Below are 17681 nucleotides of genomic sequence, written 5' to 3' on the forward strand. Positions count from 1 at the left end.
GGGGTTTGTCACTGTCGGAACTGGCACACCCTCACCAGTGGAATGCTGGGCCAAAGTTCCTGCTCCAACCTGCTGTCCACTGGCCAACTATGCCAGCTTCTGCTGCAGAACCTGACCAGGGTGAGCTGAAGAAGTCTTCGTTCATCGGTACTGTTTGAGTATCCTCTTCACCATCCCCCCTTGATGTTAATAAATATCCCTCTTGGACGGAACTACTTCAGGATACTGTGAGAGCCTGTCATGGGGCGGCTGATCCAACTACCACCCCACCATGTGACGCCAATGATTACATAACCGCTGAGAAGCTTCTGCTCACACAAGCTCAACTAGATTCCTTCCCAGTCGAAGTGAAGGCTCTCAAGGTCAGGCAACCCATACCGGCAGACAGCCGTCTCAGCTGCCTCTCGCCAGAATATGATGATATTACTGAATTAATCAGGGTCGGAGGTCGACTCCGTCGTTCGGAGGACCTAGAAGCAGACGTGATTCATCCCATTATCCTGGATGCAGGACATCACATCACAAAACTCCTGATTAAGGAATTTGATGCCAAGCTACATCATCCTGGGCCTGAGCGCGTATTGGCAGAGCTGCGTCGCCAGTATTGGGTGCCCCGAGGCCGTGAAGCTATCCGCAGGTTCCAGCGCACGTGTAGGGAATGTCAGTTCTGGCGGGCTAAGCCCGAGATACCAAAGATGGCTGATCTTCCACCTTGCAGGCTCCGCTTATACAAACCACCATTTTACAGTACCGGTGTTGACTGCTTCGGCCCCTGCACTGTGAAGTGCGGGCGTCGCCAAGAGAAGAGGTGGGGGATTATATATAAGTGCATGACCACACGATGTGTGCACTTGGATATCCTAGAAAGCCTTGACTCTGATGCCTTCCTGCTCTCCCTGCGCCGCTTCATTGCACGGAGAGGTCAACCCTTCGAGCTGCTTTGTGACAATGGTACTAATTTTGTCGGTGGAAACCATGAGCTGCAAAGGGCCTTCGAGGCGATGGAGCCCCAGATGAAAGATCGTCTCGCTAAGCAGAAGATACGCTTCAGGTTCAGCCCTCCAGCTGCTCCACATTTTGGGGGAACATGGGAGCGTGAAGTGAGATCCGTGAAGTCGGCGTTGAGGGTGATTGTTCGAGAGCAGAGCCTGCCAGAGCCTGTTCTGCAGATGGTTCTCGTCGAAGTTGAGAACATCTTGAACTCCAAACCTTTAGGCTACCTCTCTGCAGACCCAGGTGACCTGAACCCTTTAACGCCTAACATCTTGCTCATGGGACGACGAGATTCTGCACTTCCTCAGGCCTTATATGACTCACATAACATGCTAGGTAACAGGCGATGGAGACACAGCCAGGTGTTGGCAGACAACTTCTGGACAGCCTTCATTCGATTCTACCTACCAGGACTGCAGAATCGTAGTAAGTGGGGAGTCGATGGTAAAGCAATTACTACGGGTCAAGTGGTTCTCATAGTCGATCCTCAGCTGCCACGTGCCCACTGGCCAGTGGGCACCATCACCAGCACCTTTACCGGAGCAGATGGACGGGTTCGGTCTGCAGCGGTGAAGGTCGGAGACAAATCGTATGTCCGTCCAGTTGCCCGATTGGTCCAGCTTCCTAAACTCACTGAGGAGGAGGAGAGCACTTCTGCCAGCCTTTCTTCTTCGGTGCAATTATCCTAACAGATAATTGGGGGCGGCTATGTTAGAAAGGCTGCTGTGGGAACGGGGTTACCTAGTTAGCTTTCCCACCCGGTCATTAATAACTGGCACAACGTTAGCGAGATGTTAATGCGCCCGCACTCAGTTTGTTATCCGATGTTGTGCGTCAATGAATATAACGTAAGTATTACATTATTTGTAAGAACACGACTGCCTTATATTTCATTGTGCGGCGCTATTTATTTATGTTTCGATTGTTGCTAATTACCGGTTATCTAAGTAAACATTTAAACCGGTAGGTTTGTTAATGTAGCAAGGTCGATTTCTATTTCACTTTATTCCTGCTATGCTTAGGCTATAATGTGTAATCCACCTTGTAACTCCACATCACCTATGTGACCGGATGTATTGGTTTTATTTCCACAGACCACACACACACATCCATCTGCATATCAGGTCTAGCATTATTATTGGTTTCTCTACTCATTATACATCCTGCTTCACAAGTTCCATTTAATAAACTCTGCATTTAAAACCATCCCCTCTGGAGCCAGATTCTCTGACCGGAATCTTGTCCATATTGACCGCCTCTGCCGGCATTAAAACTCCTACGTCAGGATAGCGGTGCTACCCTACCCGACAATGAGCAACGGCAACATTGACACTCAGAAAATATTTATTTTTAAGCAACATATATATAGGCAACAACGGACACGTTTGGCAATGGCATTCCACACAAAAATAGACTTAAAAATAAAGGAATGAATTAATGATCTTAATAGTCTAAAGAATATACAGGCTAAGCATCTACGTTTTAAATTCCTCAATTTTTTCTGTTGATGCTGCTGCTGCGTCTCTATAAAATAAAATTTCACTAACAGCATTATATTAGAAATCTAAAAAATCCTATTAGACCTACTTTGAATGACAAAACGAATTTATTTGATTACCAATATTTACCAATATAGGCTTTTATACTTTAATTTATACACTTGATATACTACAACCGTATAAAACTTGCTCACGTTTTGCTCTGGCTTCCGTTTCTTCCCATAAAACACTCTTCTTTCTGAGAAAAATGATTCCAAAGTGAATCTTTACTCACTGAAACAGTTTCACCACCTTGTTATTCTTGCTCTACATTATTGTCATCTATACGTTTGATAATAATATTACACTTGTCTATCAGTTTCCTTTGTGAAATACTTTGCGAATTCCATCTCGGCCAATTTCTGTAATAGTCTTGATAATTGTACAGATGAATTCTGGGTAGATTTGGGCACGCCTCAGAATCGTAGTGTGAGCGGTAAATGTGCATAAAATGTGTTTTGTTATGAAATAAAGAGATTCATTTTAAATAGACTGCACTTTTTGTATTTATTACCATTATTGCATGTTGTTGCTCCAAAGTAACGTACTACGGAGCCCCTAAGGTGACAAGGGAGCAGAAAAAAAACGGCAGAAGGAAAAAAAAAAAAAGTCATGTTTTGCGTTGTAACCCAAAACTTTTGCGATATAACCCAAAACCTTTGCGTTATAACCCAAAACTTTTGCGATATAACCCGAAACCTTTGCATTATAACCCAAAACCATTGCGATATAACCCAAAACCTTTGCGTTATAACTCAAAACTTTTGCGACATAAGGCAAAACTGTTGTGACTTTGAAGTGGAAATATGAGTAATCAGTCAGTGTAAGGAACATAATTGATAGGAAAACATGGAGCGTTTAATCAAATTTTACTTTGATCTTGGTCTACAATATATGGACATTCCGTTTGTTCTCGGATCTAGGCATGATGTTCACATAAGTCTGAGGCAGATTAATTGGATTTTATGTGAAAGGGTATTATTCCAACGGAAAAACTACTCCGACTTGGGTGATGTACTGTAATTAACTTTATTTGTGAGCAGCTTTTGCACTCTGGGCAGCTTCATGGTTATCGATGGATGTATGCAAAATGCAGAATAAATGGACTTCATGTGAGAAAAAAGGGTGTGCATTTGATTTATATTAATTTATTATAAACATGAAACAAAAACAAAAAACGAACAATTCTTTAGGCTTAAATCAACCTCAACAGATTAGCATTAATTAGCAATGTTACTGAAACCTACTTTACCAAGGCTTGCTTTACAAATTACTAATTATGAATTAAACAATCAAATATTATACACACTGAACTCAAGTTTTTTTAACCGTTAAATTAGATTAATAAGCGAAGCGGGGATCAACCACATCATGCAAACTGCGGCTTTGGAAGTTGCACTCGAATGACCAAAAGTACGCTAGTCACCTGATCTTATTGTTGCATTACTACGGAAAAGTTTTGGGTTATATCGCAAAAGTTTTGAGTTATAACGCAAAGGTTTTGGGTTATATCGCAAAAGTTTTGGGTTATAACGCAAAGGATTTGGGTAATATCGCAAAAGTTTTGGGTTATAACGCAAAACATGACTTTTTTTTTTTTTCTGCCGTTTTTTTTCTGCTCCCTTGTCACCTTAGGGGCTCCGTAATATACCTAAATCTACCCCCTATTATTATTATTTTTTGTAAAATATGTGTTGAATTACTCAATGTGCTCTATGACGGGTAATAACATGTGTGCAAATATTTTTTTTCTCTATTATTTCATATATCATGCAATAGAGGGTTAATGCAGTACTTTAACAGGAGAGTGTAGACAAGAAAAGAACGAAACATATTTGATAGACTTTTATTTTACAAATATACAAATAATCAAGAAATATGAAAATATTTTACGTGGAATAAATAAATATAAAAAGTGATGCTCCTGTCCATCTGCATTCTCTTCACCTGCAGTAAGCACACAAAAGACACGATAGGTAAATTTAACTTAAATTGCTGACATTTCAAGCAAGATAGCGCGTGAGTGTTATTTCCATTGCTGCAATAGAACAGCTGTAGTTGTACGTTATGTATCACTAGCTGGTACACTTAAGTCAAATTTTAAAGGTAACTCATTAGTTAGCTAAGTTGTTGTTACAAAAAACGGTTTGGCTGTACAAAAATGTTTAAAAATGAAGCAGCCCTACGTAATTAAAGTTCATAGTCACATTACAAAAAAACACAACAAAAACAACTTACCGAATTCCTACAAAGCGGTTACGCAATTCAGTGCTCCAGGCACCAGGGTAGCAGGTCTGTTTCCAAATACGGAGTCCATGATATTTGTTTTTAGGGCAGCCAGCACTTTTTTATTTAGCGCTCTTTTGGACTCATTTAAAAAAAAATCTTGTTTACGACTTGCTCCATTATTAACCCCAGCCTTCTGCAATTAACTCCGCATTGCTTAGTAAACGTTTAGCTTCCGCATTTACATTAATCTATTTAGCAGATACAAAGTGACATATACAGCAGGGTCACTCTGTATAGGTCTGCAACCCCCCGCTCCCCATAAACATCATTGTGAGTTCAGTTGATCTGACAGGAGTGGACTGGGAACTACCAAACAGATTTCAGGAAATCAAATGACCTATAACAACATCATGAGATCAGCTGCTGCTCACTACGTGTCGCTGTCTGGCAACATAGTCATGTCAGATGAATATTGATGCAACGATTCATTTGAATGCAGCAGTGAAATGCATGAAACAAGCTAAAATCATTTTCTATGGTTTAGGTATCATGTTACAAAAGATCATTGGCAATGTTGGTGTAATGTCTATGTCAATTTATTTAAAACTTCGCAATGCTGTAGCCAAAGTGCTTTACATTAAAGCAAACTGCTTTACAAAAAGGCTTGACCTCTGCTCAAAGACTAAGCTGAAAAAACAACTCTTGACTGCAGAGTTAATCTGATTCTCAAAAGAGAGCTTACTGTTAAAAATAACTTCAAGATTGCGGGCTTGAGGTTTGCAAAAGACACAGAAAGAGCCAAGAAGTCCAAGACCAATTTGAGCTTTGGCTGAAAGGCCAAATACCAACACTTCTGTGTTATTTTGATTCAGATCAAGAAAATTATAAGCCGTCCAGGATCTTAATTCTAAAAGACAATTGTGCAATTAATTCATTGCAAAGTTGCACCTGGGAATATATACCTGTATATCATCTGCATAACAGTGAAATGTTAAATTTCCTGAAAATGGCACTATAGGATGCAGATACAGTGGTACCTCAGAACTCGAACTTAATCCGTTCAGAACTCCAGATTGAATCCTAAAAAGTTCAGGTTCTGATCCAATTTTCCCCGTAAGAAATAATGGAAAACCAATTAATTGGTTCCCGGCCCCAAAAAATTACACCTAAATATGTTTTTTTTTAGCATTTAAACACAGAATGAACAGGATAAAACAAGAGCATATACTGTACTAAACATATCTAAGCACATTTTTCAAACAGTAATTTGTAAAGTAAGAAAATAAATGTATCCAAACAATGTGTAAAGTTAAAAAAAACAATGTGTCCTGCCCCGATTGTCCGCTCCTTCCGTGTGCCACGCCCCCTCGTTAACCATGTGTGGAATCCCCGTGTGATCAGCTGTTTCTGGTTGTTGTCATTAGTCCTCTGTATTTAGTCCGAGTTTCCGTTTGTTTCCCCAGTCGGTCATTGTATTGTCCGTCTGTGTTTTGCCTGCCTTACCTGTAACAAAACCCCATATTCCCCGATACCCTGACGTCTGCGCCTTTGTCTCCGTTCCATCCCTGCTTGGCACAGCAATATTATTATAATTAAATGTAATAATGGTTTACTATTAATATTAAAATAATTAATAAGAAATCTTTATTTTGAAATGTATTTTATTATATAATAATAATTACTGTTACTGTCTATCATTGTCAATGTATTTTTACTGTCTAAATATAGGTATTCAGCTAGTGTAAACATGTACGATGCTATCACAGTGAATGCAAGGCTGAGACTGAAGCGTTACCCTTTGTTTCCGCTTAGAGACATGCCGCGTGACTCATTTCCCCACGCATACAAGTTATCTTAGGTCGGAGTTCACGATTCGACGTCTGAGATTCAAATCGAGTTCTAGGTAATTTTTTTTTTTAACTGGTTGGTTCGACTTTTAAGAAATTCGAGTTCTAATGAGTTCAAGAACCGAGGTACCACTGTACATAGAAAATAAAACAGGACCCAAAATGGATCCCTGAGGAACACCACATTTTACAGGAGTAGTATACGGAAAAGAGGAATTAAAAGTCACTGAAAAGTGTCTACCACTAAGGTATGACCTGAACCAGTTAAGAGCCGTCCCTTTAAGCCTGACCAGATGTCCAAGCCATGACAGCAATATAGCATGGTCAATGGTGTCAAAAGCAGGAGATACTGTAAGTCGAGGAGCTCAAGGACTACAACACCACCAGATTCCGTAATAAGAGCGATATCATTGAATACTTTCAGGAGGTCCGTCTCAACACCATGATAACGTCAGATTTGTAGATCTCAGATAAATTACTGAATTAAGGTGATCAACCAATTGATTATAAACATTTCTTTGCAACATTCTAGCTAGAAATGGCAATTGGGAAATCTGGTGAAAATTAGCTAACACTCCAGGATCTATCTCTACCTATTATAAAAAAGGACACACCACAGCATGTTTAAAATTAATAGCCAGCAAAAATGGAACCAGGATATCAAAAGCTTCCAATAAAAGGTGTGGTGGAACAATTTGAAGAGGACTGAGGGTAGGTTTAATTTTTAGCTGTGAAAGTGAGACAACATCAAATGATCCCAAGACAAAGCCATGGTTAACAACAGGAAGTACATAGCCAGTTGGAACATAGCCAGAGCGGATTATCAGTATCAATTTTACTGATAAAGAATGAAAGAAACTGCTCACATGACAGAACAGCACAGTTTAATCCCGTCTCAGAATGAGGTTAAATAGCCACATTAATTGCATTAAATAAAGCCCTAGGATTCTTAGAAAGAGAGGATACTAAATCAACAAAATAATCATGTTTAGATTTCTTAACTGCATCCTGGAAGTTGAATAGAAAGTCCTAAAAGTCTGCTTAGATACATTCAGCCTATCTCTTTTCGAATGCTGTTCTGCAATTCTACAGGAGCGGCGTAGCTGTTATGTAGTGTCATTAAGTCATGGAGCTGGTCTTCAATTTTTTGCAGCGGATCTTGAAGGGAGCAACTGAGTCAGTAATATTCAAATCCATTGTTAAAAAAAAGTGAATCAGTAAATGGAGCGTCACAAATATCAATATTATTAGCTAAAATACCGCGTGTCAGAACGAGATCAAGGGTGTGAGCAAGAGAGAGTGTTGGAGTATTAATATGCTGGATAAAATCAGTTCAGTCCAATAGTAATAAAAAGTCATTAACCAAATGTATAGATTGACAATGTGTATGCTAAAATATATCATTAATTACGGGATGCCTATAAACCACAGCACCAAACCAAGAAGATGAGCTATACACTTCAAAAAGTTGCAGTTTGAAGCTACTAAACTGACCCATTGTGAGGCTCCGACAGAAGAACATACTATTAAAAACAGTGGCAATGTCCCTCCACGACAAGACAGCCGAGGAGAGTTTAAACATCAATAACATGGTGGAACCAAGTCAGTAAGACATGAAGACTGACCAATAACAATCCAGGTCTTGGTGATGAATAAAGTCCAGTTTCTTTGAGGTAATAACATCCTGCAGAATAGAAGTTTTATTAGACACTGACCTCACGCTCTGGAGAGCAGCCATTATAGACGTAGAAAAGCTTGTTGCAGGAAGAGCTTTGGTGAACATGCAGAGATTATCAGTGTTTACTCCCCGGGAAAACACAGATCAAGAGTGATACCACCTTGAGATACAGAAATTAAAACCAGTATCCAGCATCCAAGCCCCAGGGTCGGAGTCCTGTGCAGGGGAAGATGGGTCATAGAAGACTTTCAGGCAATGAGAGTCCCAGCCCAGCGTTGTTTCACAGCAAAGCCGACTCTTCTTCCATGGCGGTGGCTTCAGGTGTCTCTATCTCAGAGTGGCACACAACTCACTCATACAGGTAAATACCAGCGTCCAGGTGAAAAAGTCAGGAGTTGAATAAAACAAGGGTGGAGATTCAAATAAGTTCACATCAGAAGAAAAAAACTGGAAAAAGAGTGGAAAGCATGCAAGAACAGATGTTAAGTAAAGAAACACGACAGTAGCCACTGGGCTAAACTAACATACGCTGGTGCCAGCCAGACCAAGGCATCAGTCCTTAACAGAACTATAACAAGCACCCGACAAGCACCGAACCAAACACACAGATTGGAAACACAAGGTTGTCAGATGCCAAACTGTCAGATACACACATGGCGGGAGATTTACACAAGCTAAATACATGTGAGGACAGGGTACACACAAGACACGGGCAAACACGCAAGCGACAATAGCGAAATGCAACCATTAACATTGACAACAACAACAATACAACAAGGGCTATTTACAATTGCACGTGGGGCATGCTGGGACATGTGCCCTGCCGGTGCTACACTGCCCCCTCCTCAGAGGTCGACAGTCCCGGCGACCATCACCCACAGTCCCCACCTCAGTTCCGAAGCGAGTCTCAGGGGTCCTCTGGCAGCAGACAATGCACCGCCTTTAATGATGGGGCAGGTAGCTCCCCAAGTGCTGGCATGGCTAGCTGCCGGGCAGGCATTGGTGTGTCAGATCCCCCCCCGGTGCCGACTCTTCCTTTTCTTTGCCTTAAGAGAACCTAATGCCGCTACTAGGGTGTCTACTTGGCTAGGGCACCCCACACCTAATGACTCCAACAGCCAGGCTCCCTTCTCCGGGGACAGCCAACGCACGGGGTTGCTGGGGACTTCCAGCGGTGTGGCCTACTCCTGGCCCCAGCCCTTCAGTCTACCCTGCTTAGAGCTGGCCTTCTCACGCCGCTCATCAATTTCCTTCATGTGCTAGACCTACACCTCCAGCAGCTCGCGGCGCTTCTGGGTCAACTGGCTTTCCAAACTGCGACACGCCTCCTCCCAGCCGAGCAACGCCATCTTGCGGCCCCGTAATGCCACCTCCGCTGCCTCAGCCAGGCACACCTGGTGGTTGCACTCCTGCTCCCACCTGGCCAGCTCGCCACACAGCCGGCCGGCCACATCAGTCAGAGCCGTCTTGTGTGGTCAAAAAATCTCAGTAAACGCTGCTTACTAACTAATGTAAATGCAGGTAATCACACACAAACATCAACAGATAACGTAACAGATGAGCTTGAGGAGTCAAGCCTTACATGATTACATGATTAATGTCCACCAGAACCACAGGTCATGTATGTTTGAGAGCCTGTGCATGTAAGAGCACCACCTGCAGGGCATCTCTTTCACCACTGCTCAAGAGGGACTATTTAGTCATTTATCGGTCCAGCAGAGAGGATGTGTCACCAGATGTTCTCGGGGTATTGTGGTCTTCCTGCTGTGGAACACTATTAGTGACACACCCAATCAGAAGAGCACGATCACTGAGGCACTGCTCTCTGCTCCCTCAGCTCATTCGAGTCTGGCCTTGAGCCAAAACCACACCTGCTGCAGCCAATCCTGGAAGTACCTCCCATCGTCACTCTCGAGATCAGTTTCTGAACAGAAGAAAATAAAGCAGTGCAATAAAAAGACAGAAGCTGGAGGGAACTTAGTTGAGAAGAACTTTGCATGTCCAATCTGTTTGGATCTGCTGATGTATCCAACGACTATTTCATGTGGACATCGTTATTGTATATACTGCATTAAGAGTTGCTGGGATCTTGTTGGAGTTTTCAGCTGCCCCCAGTGCAGACAAACCTTCATACCTAGACCTGTTCTGGGCAGAAACACCATGCTGGCTGAAGTGGTGGAGAAACTAAAGAAGACTGGACTACAAGCAGCTACTCCTGCTGACCGTTATGCTGGACCTGGAGATGTGGAGTGTGACGTCTGCACTGGGAGAAAACACAAAGCTGTGAAGTCCTGCCTGGTGTGTCTGGCCTCTTACTGTGAAACTCACCTCCAGCCTCACTATGAGTCTCCAGCTTTTAAGAAGCACAAGCTGACTGATGCCACTGGACGTCTGCAGGACAAGGTCTGTTCCCAGCATGACAAACCCCTGGAGGTCTACTGCCGCACCGACCAGCAGTGTATCTGTTATCTCTGTACCATGGACAAACACAGAGGTCATGATACAGTCTCAGCTGCTGCACAAAGGGAGGAGATACAGGTGAGACGAGAACCTCTGTTATATAGATTTATTTATGAATCATATATGAAGTAAACATGAAAATTATATTTTTCATCTATAAAATTTATGACATGTCTGTATGTATTTGAGTATGTCTGCTTAGGTACAGAGAAATAACTTTTGGTACCTTCTGTTCTGTCTGAGGCTGTGCTCTCAATGGGGATAAAAATGGTATTAAATGTACATTATATTGGCAAAAGTATTGGGACACCTGCCTTTACACACACATGAACTTTACTGACATCCCATTCTTAATACATAGGCTTTAATATCCTCCTGAGACCCAAGGAAAAAAGTGTCCATCAATTTTAGGTTATTTGTCTTTGGGGGAAATAAGACATCTTACAATTTAGATTTTTTCAAATTTATTTTTATTTTTAATTTCACAGCATGTCCTCTTTAGTGCACAACAGGAATAAATACGTTTCCTTACATCAGTGAAAAGATAGATGCAAAAACAAAATGTCCACTACAATGGACATAAATGAATGGGTGGGGTCTCAGGAGGATATGGAGTTGGCCCACCCTTTGCAGCTATAACAGCTTCAACTCTTCTGGGAAGGCTGTTCACAAGGTTTAGGAGTGTGTTTATGGGAATTTTTGACCATTCTTCCAGGAGAGCATTTGTGAGGTCAGGCACTGATGTTGGACGAGAAGGCCTGACTTACAGTCTTCGCTCTAATTCATCCCAAAGGTGTTCTATTGGGTTGAGGTCAGGGTTCTGTTCAGGCCGGTCAAGTTCCTCCACACCAGACTCGCTCATCCATGTCCTTATGGACCTTGCTTTGTGCTCTGGTGCGCAGTCATGTTGGAACAGGAAGAGGCCATCACCAAACTGTTCCCACATAGTTGCGAGCATGAAATTGTCCAAAATGGCTTTGAATGCTGCAGCATTAAGAGTTCCTTTCACTGGAACTAAGGGTCCAAGCCCAACCCCTGAAAAACAACCCCACACCATAATCCCCCCTCCATCAAACTTTACACTTGGCACAATGCAGTCAGGCAAGTACCGTTCTCCTGGCAACCGCCAAACCCAGACTCGTCCATCAGATTGCCAGACAGAGAAGCGTGATTCGTCACTCCAGAGAACAGGTCTCCATTGTTCTAGGGTCCAGTGGCGGTGTGCTTTACACCACTGCATCCGACGCTTTGCATAGTACTTGGTGATGTAAGGCTTGGAGGCAGTTGCTTGGCCATGGAAACCCATTCCATGAAGTTTTCTACTCACTGTTCTTGAGCTAATCTGAAGGCCACATGAAGTTTGGAGGTTTGTAGCTATTGACTGCAGACAGTTGGCCACTTCTGCACACTGTGCGTCTCAGCATGCGTTGTCCCCACTCTGCGATTTTACATGACCTACCACTTCATGGCTGAGTTGCTGTTGTTCCCAATTGCTTCCACTTTGTTTTAATACCACTAACAGTTGACCATGGAATATTTAGCAGTGAGAAAAATACACAAATGGACTTATTGCACAGGTGGCATCCTATCATGGTACCATGCTTGAATTCACTGAGCTCTTGAGAGCGACCTGTTCTTTCAAAAATGTTTGTAGAAGCAGTCTGCATGCCTAGGTGCTTGATTTTGTGTGTGTGAAGTTTGTATGTTGTCCCTGGGTCATGGTGGGGTTTCTTCTGGGTAGTATGGTCTACCCCCCACCCCCACAATCCAAAAACATGCTGAGGCTAACTGCAGGTACCGCACTGTGTGCCAGTGTGGTATGGATGGTTTTTTTTTGTTTATATTCAGTTGATTTTCACTTATTACTGGGGCGATCCTGATATCAAGCCATTTAACCTTAAAAGGAGAATTTTCTACTTATTTCAAACCTTTCAAACTTATTTCAAACTACTGATTATTATGCCAGAATGAATAAATGAAGTTATACCAGTACAGACACCAGGACCTGTCATTGTTCCCGAGTGCACTCTCATGACCCCATCCATTCCTGCTGATTCCCTTTATATGTGACGCCTATACCGACCCCAGCCCTACTGAACTCAACCTCCCAGTAGCAGCGCCCAGTCAGACCCTCTGTACACAGCACTTGGGTCCATGAGTCAAACCTCTCCTGATGATCAGGATATGACTGTCTCTCTCTTTCATGCCACCACTCTGTTCCCCTCAGACAGATAGAGGTTTCTGTTTGGTGGTGCCCTTTACATTCCTGATGGAGAAAATCAGAAGGTGATGTTTTGGTCTTGTTCGCTCTTTATGTTAAAAAATTGTAGTCCAGATATACCTTACCTTGTGAGGACCAAATGTCCCCACAATGTGATGATTACTCGTTTTCTTGACCTTATAGGAAAACTAATTTTTCTAAAAATCTGTGATTGCAATCAAAAAACTGTAAATACAAAAACTCTTGTATTTTGCTTGGTTACTTATGGTTAAGGTTAGGGCTGGGTAGGGATTAAGGTTGTCTCGGTGCCTTCAAATCAGATATACTCACATACATATAGACATGTCATACATTTTATAGATAGAAAAAAACAATTTTCATATTTACTTCATATATGATTCATAAATTAATTTATATAACAGAGTTTCTTGTCTGACCTACATCTCCTCCCTTTGTGCAGCAGCTGAGACTGTATCCTGGTCTCTGTGTTTGTCCATGGTACAGAGATAACAGATACACTGCTGGTCGGTACGGCAGTAGACCTCCAGGGGTTTGTCATGGTGGGAACAGACCTTGCCCTCAGAAGTCCAGTGGCATCAGTCAGCTTGTGTGTCTCCTGGAGACTCATAGTGAGGCTGGAGGTGAGTTTCACAGCAAGAGGCCAGACACACCAGGCAGAACTTGATGGCTTTGCGTTTTCTCCCAGTGCAGACGTCACACTCCACATCTCCATGGTCAGCAGGAGTAGCTGCTTGTAGTCCAGTCTTCTTCAGTTTCTCCACCACTTCAGCCAGCATGGTGTTTTTGCCGAGAACAGGTCTGGGTATGAAGGTCTCTGCATTGGGGGCAGCTGAAAACTCCAACAAGATCCCAGCAGCTCTAAATGCAGTATATACGATAACGGTATCCACAGGAAATGGTCACTGGATACTTCAACAGATCCAGGCAGATTGGACACGTAAAGTTCTTCTCATCTATTTTATCTCCAGCTTCTGCCATGTTATAGTACTGCTTTTACTTTCTTCTTTTCAGAAACTGATCTCGAGAGTGGCGCTGGGAGGTACTTCCAGGATTGGCTGCAGCAGGTGTGGTTTTGGCTCAAGGACAGAATGAGCCGAGAGAGCAGAGAGCAGTGCCTCAGTGATTGTGCTCTTCTGGGTGGGTTTGTCACTGATAGTGTTTCACAGCAGGAAGACCAGAATAGCTCGAGAACATCTGGTATTACATCCTCTCTGTTGGACCAGTAAATGGCTAAACAGTCCCCCTGAGTGGTGCTGAAAGCTCTTACATGCGCACACATACATGGCCAGTTACCTGTAGGTCTGCTGGACATTGATCCTGTAAGAAGCAACAACAATGGTGCTCGACTGCTGAAGCTCACCTGTTAAAATGCTTCTTGATGTTTGTGTGTGACCACCTGCATTTCCATAACTCAGCTGCAAATAGTTTCTGCACCAACGTTTCAAATGAGCTTTTAGATCACAGTACTTCAAGTCGAATCAGATGATTTTAGAACTTTAATGTGTTTGTAAGATTTGTTATGAATGGTAGCAGCAATAATCAATATTGCTCTTGCTGTTGCCAGACAGTGACACCTAGTGGACAGCAGAAGATCCCAAGGTGTTGTTACTGGCTGATTCGACTTTTTGAGACCTGTTTGGGAGTCTGTAGACCACTCATTATATCATCAGATCATCTACAAACATTGTTTTATGTGTTTACATGTGTGTGTGTGTGTGTGTGTGTGTGCGCGGGGGGGGGGGGTATGGGGTGACAGGAAAAAGGATAAGAATACACAGCAAATGTGCCAGTGTTAAATTAACACTGCATGGTGTCTATATGTGACCACACCATTCAGTGTTACCTTTAACACTTTTCAGTGTGCAGCGAGTGTTGTTTTTAAAGTGTTAATATTTATTAACTCTTATAGTGTTAAATTTACAACCTAGAGTGTTGTCAAAGAGTCTCCGCCTGTACATATGTGCCCCATTTTAATATGCGAACAAGACATCATGAGGATCAGAAGAGCCATCCCAGATTTACCCACCATCATGAGAAAGACTCTGACCAAACAGGACCTTACAGCTTTTTCTGGTTTTGTATTAAAGTTTTTTTTTTGCTTGGCTCTGATAAATCTTGAAGATTAAAGAGCTGGGAGTATGTTGATGTTGCATAAGAGAAAAAACTCTTGAAGATGTACAGGACGTGTCTCCAGAATGGTATATATATATTAATAGTGTGGTAGTATGTTTGACTGCTAGTCCTGCCTTTGGATGATTAACATATGTGGAAAGGTGTCAGGACAGTTGTGATAACCTTTTCTGTGCAGCTCTTGGTATGTCCCACTCCCCTGTAGACCAATGGTGCTGGATGTATATTTGCATAGCATAACACACTACTGTTTTTGACTTAATAGATTTTTTTTAATCCACCGCAATTGTGATGAATAAGGCAAGAGAACAAATACCACCGAAATGGCTCTTGCGTTCTAGCCAAGGACCAGGTATGGTGGTTTAGCCTCTATGGCTTAACTAGAGACGGCATTGGCTGGGAGGAAAATGCTATGGACAACCAATCATTTTGTTTCTTTTTTAAGTCTGCTCTTTCCAGGAAGATCATTTGGATCTTCTGTATCTTTACAATTGAGAACACTTCAGGGATACACATATGTAAGAACTACATTGCCCACATCAATTAACATACAACAGGCAACTCAAAAACACAGATAATGAAATGTGGTAAAGACTAATATCAGTGCCAAACCAGCCTTGATCGTGGTGGGTATCTAAAAATTAAGCTTAATGAAAATCTTATTATTAAATGAGCAAAGTGATTTGATTTGTTCTATCGCAAGTTGTGGTCTAAAACCAATGAGGCCACCACCCATTATATCTGCTTTAGCGGAAATACACTCCTTCAGCCCTTCTAAATAACTATGTGCTGCAGTCTAAAAGAATCTAGCTTCAAAATCTGTGTTTGGTACCATACATTTCACGCACTTTCATACCACAGAGGATTCTCAGCACAGTTTTTTGATTATTATGAGCTGAACTGAAATAAAACTTGCATAAAAAGAAAAAAGGCTATATTGGTCTAAGTCTTTCTTATTATGGTGGGTTAGTAAAACACAGCAGCTGAATGCCCAAATGAGTTCAAATGAGTGCACATTAAAATAGGGCAGATATGGGCCACCCATTTTGTACTTGTATGCCACCCATAGGGGCTTGCAATTTGGGAAGAGGTGGAGACACGTTGTCCTAAAACTCTAGGTTGTAAATTGAACACTATAAGAGTTAATAAATATTAACACTGTAAAAACAACACTCACTGTACACTGAAAAGTGTTAAAGGTAACACTGAATGGTGTGGTCACATATAGACACCATGCAGTGTTAATTTAACACTGGCACATTTGCTGTGTACCAATGAGATACAGCTGGACTTGATTGTGAGACCGGAAGGCAATTGACCTTTGGTGGCCCCCCAAAGCTAAGTGAGAAATACCTTCAGTGTTTAGGAACCTATAACCATGTTCCTTACATCTGTATCTGCAGATGGGGGGTTGGAAATAGCAGTGGAGGTGCTGAAGGAGCTGTGGGCCAGACTGGTGGATGTCTGGGTGGAGGAGGTCAGGTGGACCCACCAGGATCAATGGTTCCTGATCCAGGCCCATTCCTGAGTTGGGATGCTAGACATCAATTACAACAGCACAGGACCCTGCTCTCTGGGGGGGGGGCATCAAAGCAGAGTCCAGCAGTTTTATGTAGAACATTTTAAATCAGATAAACAAGAATTAAGGTACAAATAATTCATGTGAATGTTTTCTTTGACTTACTGACATCTCATTTAGGGATAGAAATAAACTTGACTATATGGTGGTCCTGTCTAAATGGAATGTGGGATTCTGGATGTTTTGCTTCAACACTTCAAAATGAATTATATTCCATTAAATTTAAAAACGGGATCTCTTGCATTTGCTACTAATAAACTATTATTCTGGAGGACATACAGTGTTTAAGCCGTGTTTTGGCAGAACTGCAGCAAGCCTCACAACTCCCAACCCTTTTGCAGACTTCATAGGAGAAGTCACCAAAGACATGAATGGCGCTGCGCGTTTTACGTGCCGTAAGGATTTGCGTTTATTACGTACTGCGTAATTTCCGTATGTTCCGTTCTGGTCGGACGTCGACACTTCCGGGTTATACGTAGAAGAGGTTCGACGACGCATAATCCCCCAAGATTCTTGTCTTTGCGCGTTTGCTTGTACTTTGTGTTTTATTTTATTTTGATTGCTTGTGTACGACTCTGGTCTGTTTTCTGATTTATCGCTTTTTGCTTTGCCCCCTGATTTTTGGTCGCCTGTTCTCTATATTTTCCATTCACGTGTACCGACCATTTTGTCTGTGTTCCCAACTACGAGGAAGCCTAGCTTATCGTATCGTGTATGGTGTAAAGAGTGACAGCCGTTTTCTTTGTCGAGATATTTGTATATTTGGATAGGGAGATGGTAAGAATGATTGTCTTTTATTTTTCTTTTGTATGTCAGTTAGTTTGCGACTCGGTGCGGTAGGATTTTTTGTTTGTTGTGTTGGCCTGGGTCACACTTGAAGTCTACCTACGCTGTGGTGAGCAAACTTGTAAATGCACACTCCGTTTATACACGAGGCTGAAGTTGGCTACTTATTCGCAGTTACTTATTCGGATTTTTCGGGTCC

General features: G+C 42.2%; 1 protein-coding gene across 3 annotated transcripts in view; it reads left to right on the forward strand.

Moving 5' to 3' along the window:
• Positions 1–10338: 10338 nt before the first annotated feature.
• Positions 10339–17681, forward strand: part of LOC111860736 (leucine-rich repeat-containing protein 24-like) — a 43263-nt gene continuing 35920 nt past the window's right edge. For all 3 annotated transcript variants that reach the window (XM_072710558.1, XM_023844715.2, XM_072710559.1), the window contains exon 1: positions 10339–10823. The gene's annotated coding sequence lies outside the window, so the exon portion shown is untranslated. The remainder of the gene's footprint in view (positions 10824–17681) is intronic.

The sequence above is a fragment of the Paramormyrops kingsleyae genome, chromosome 4 (assembly GCF_048594095.1).
Source record: "Paramormyrops kingsleyae isolate MSU_618 chromosome 4, PKINGS_0.4, whole genome shotgun sequence".
Taxonomy (NCBI): Eukaryota; Metazoa; Chordata; class Actinopteri; order Osteoglossiformes; family Mormyridae; genus Paramormyrops; species Paramormyrops kingsleyae.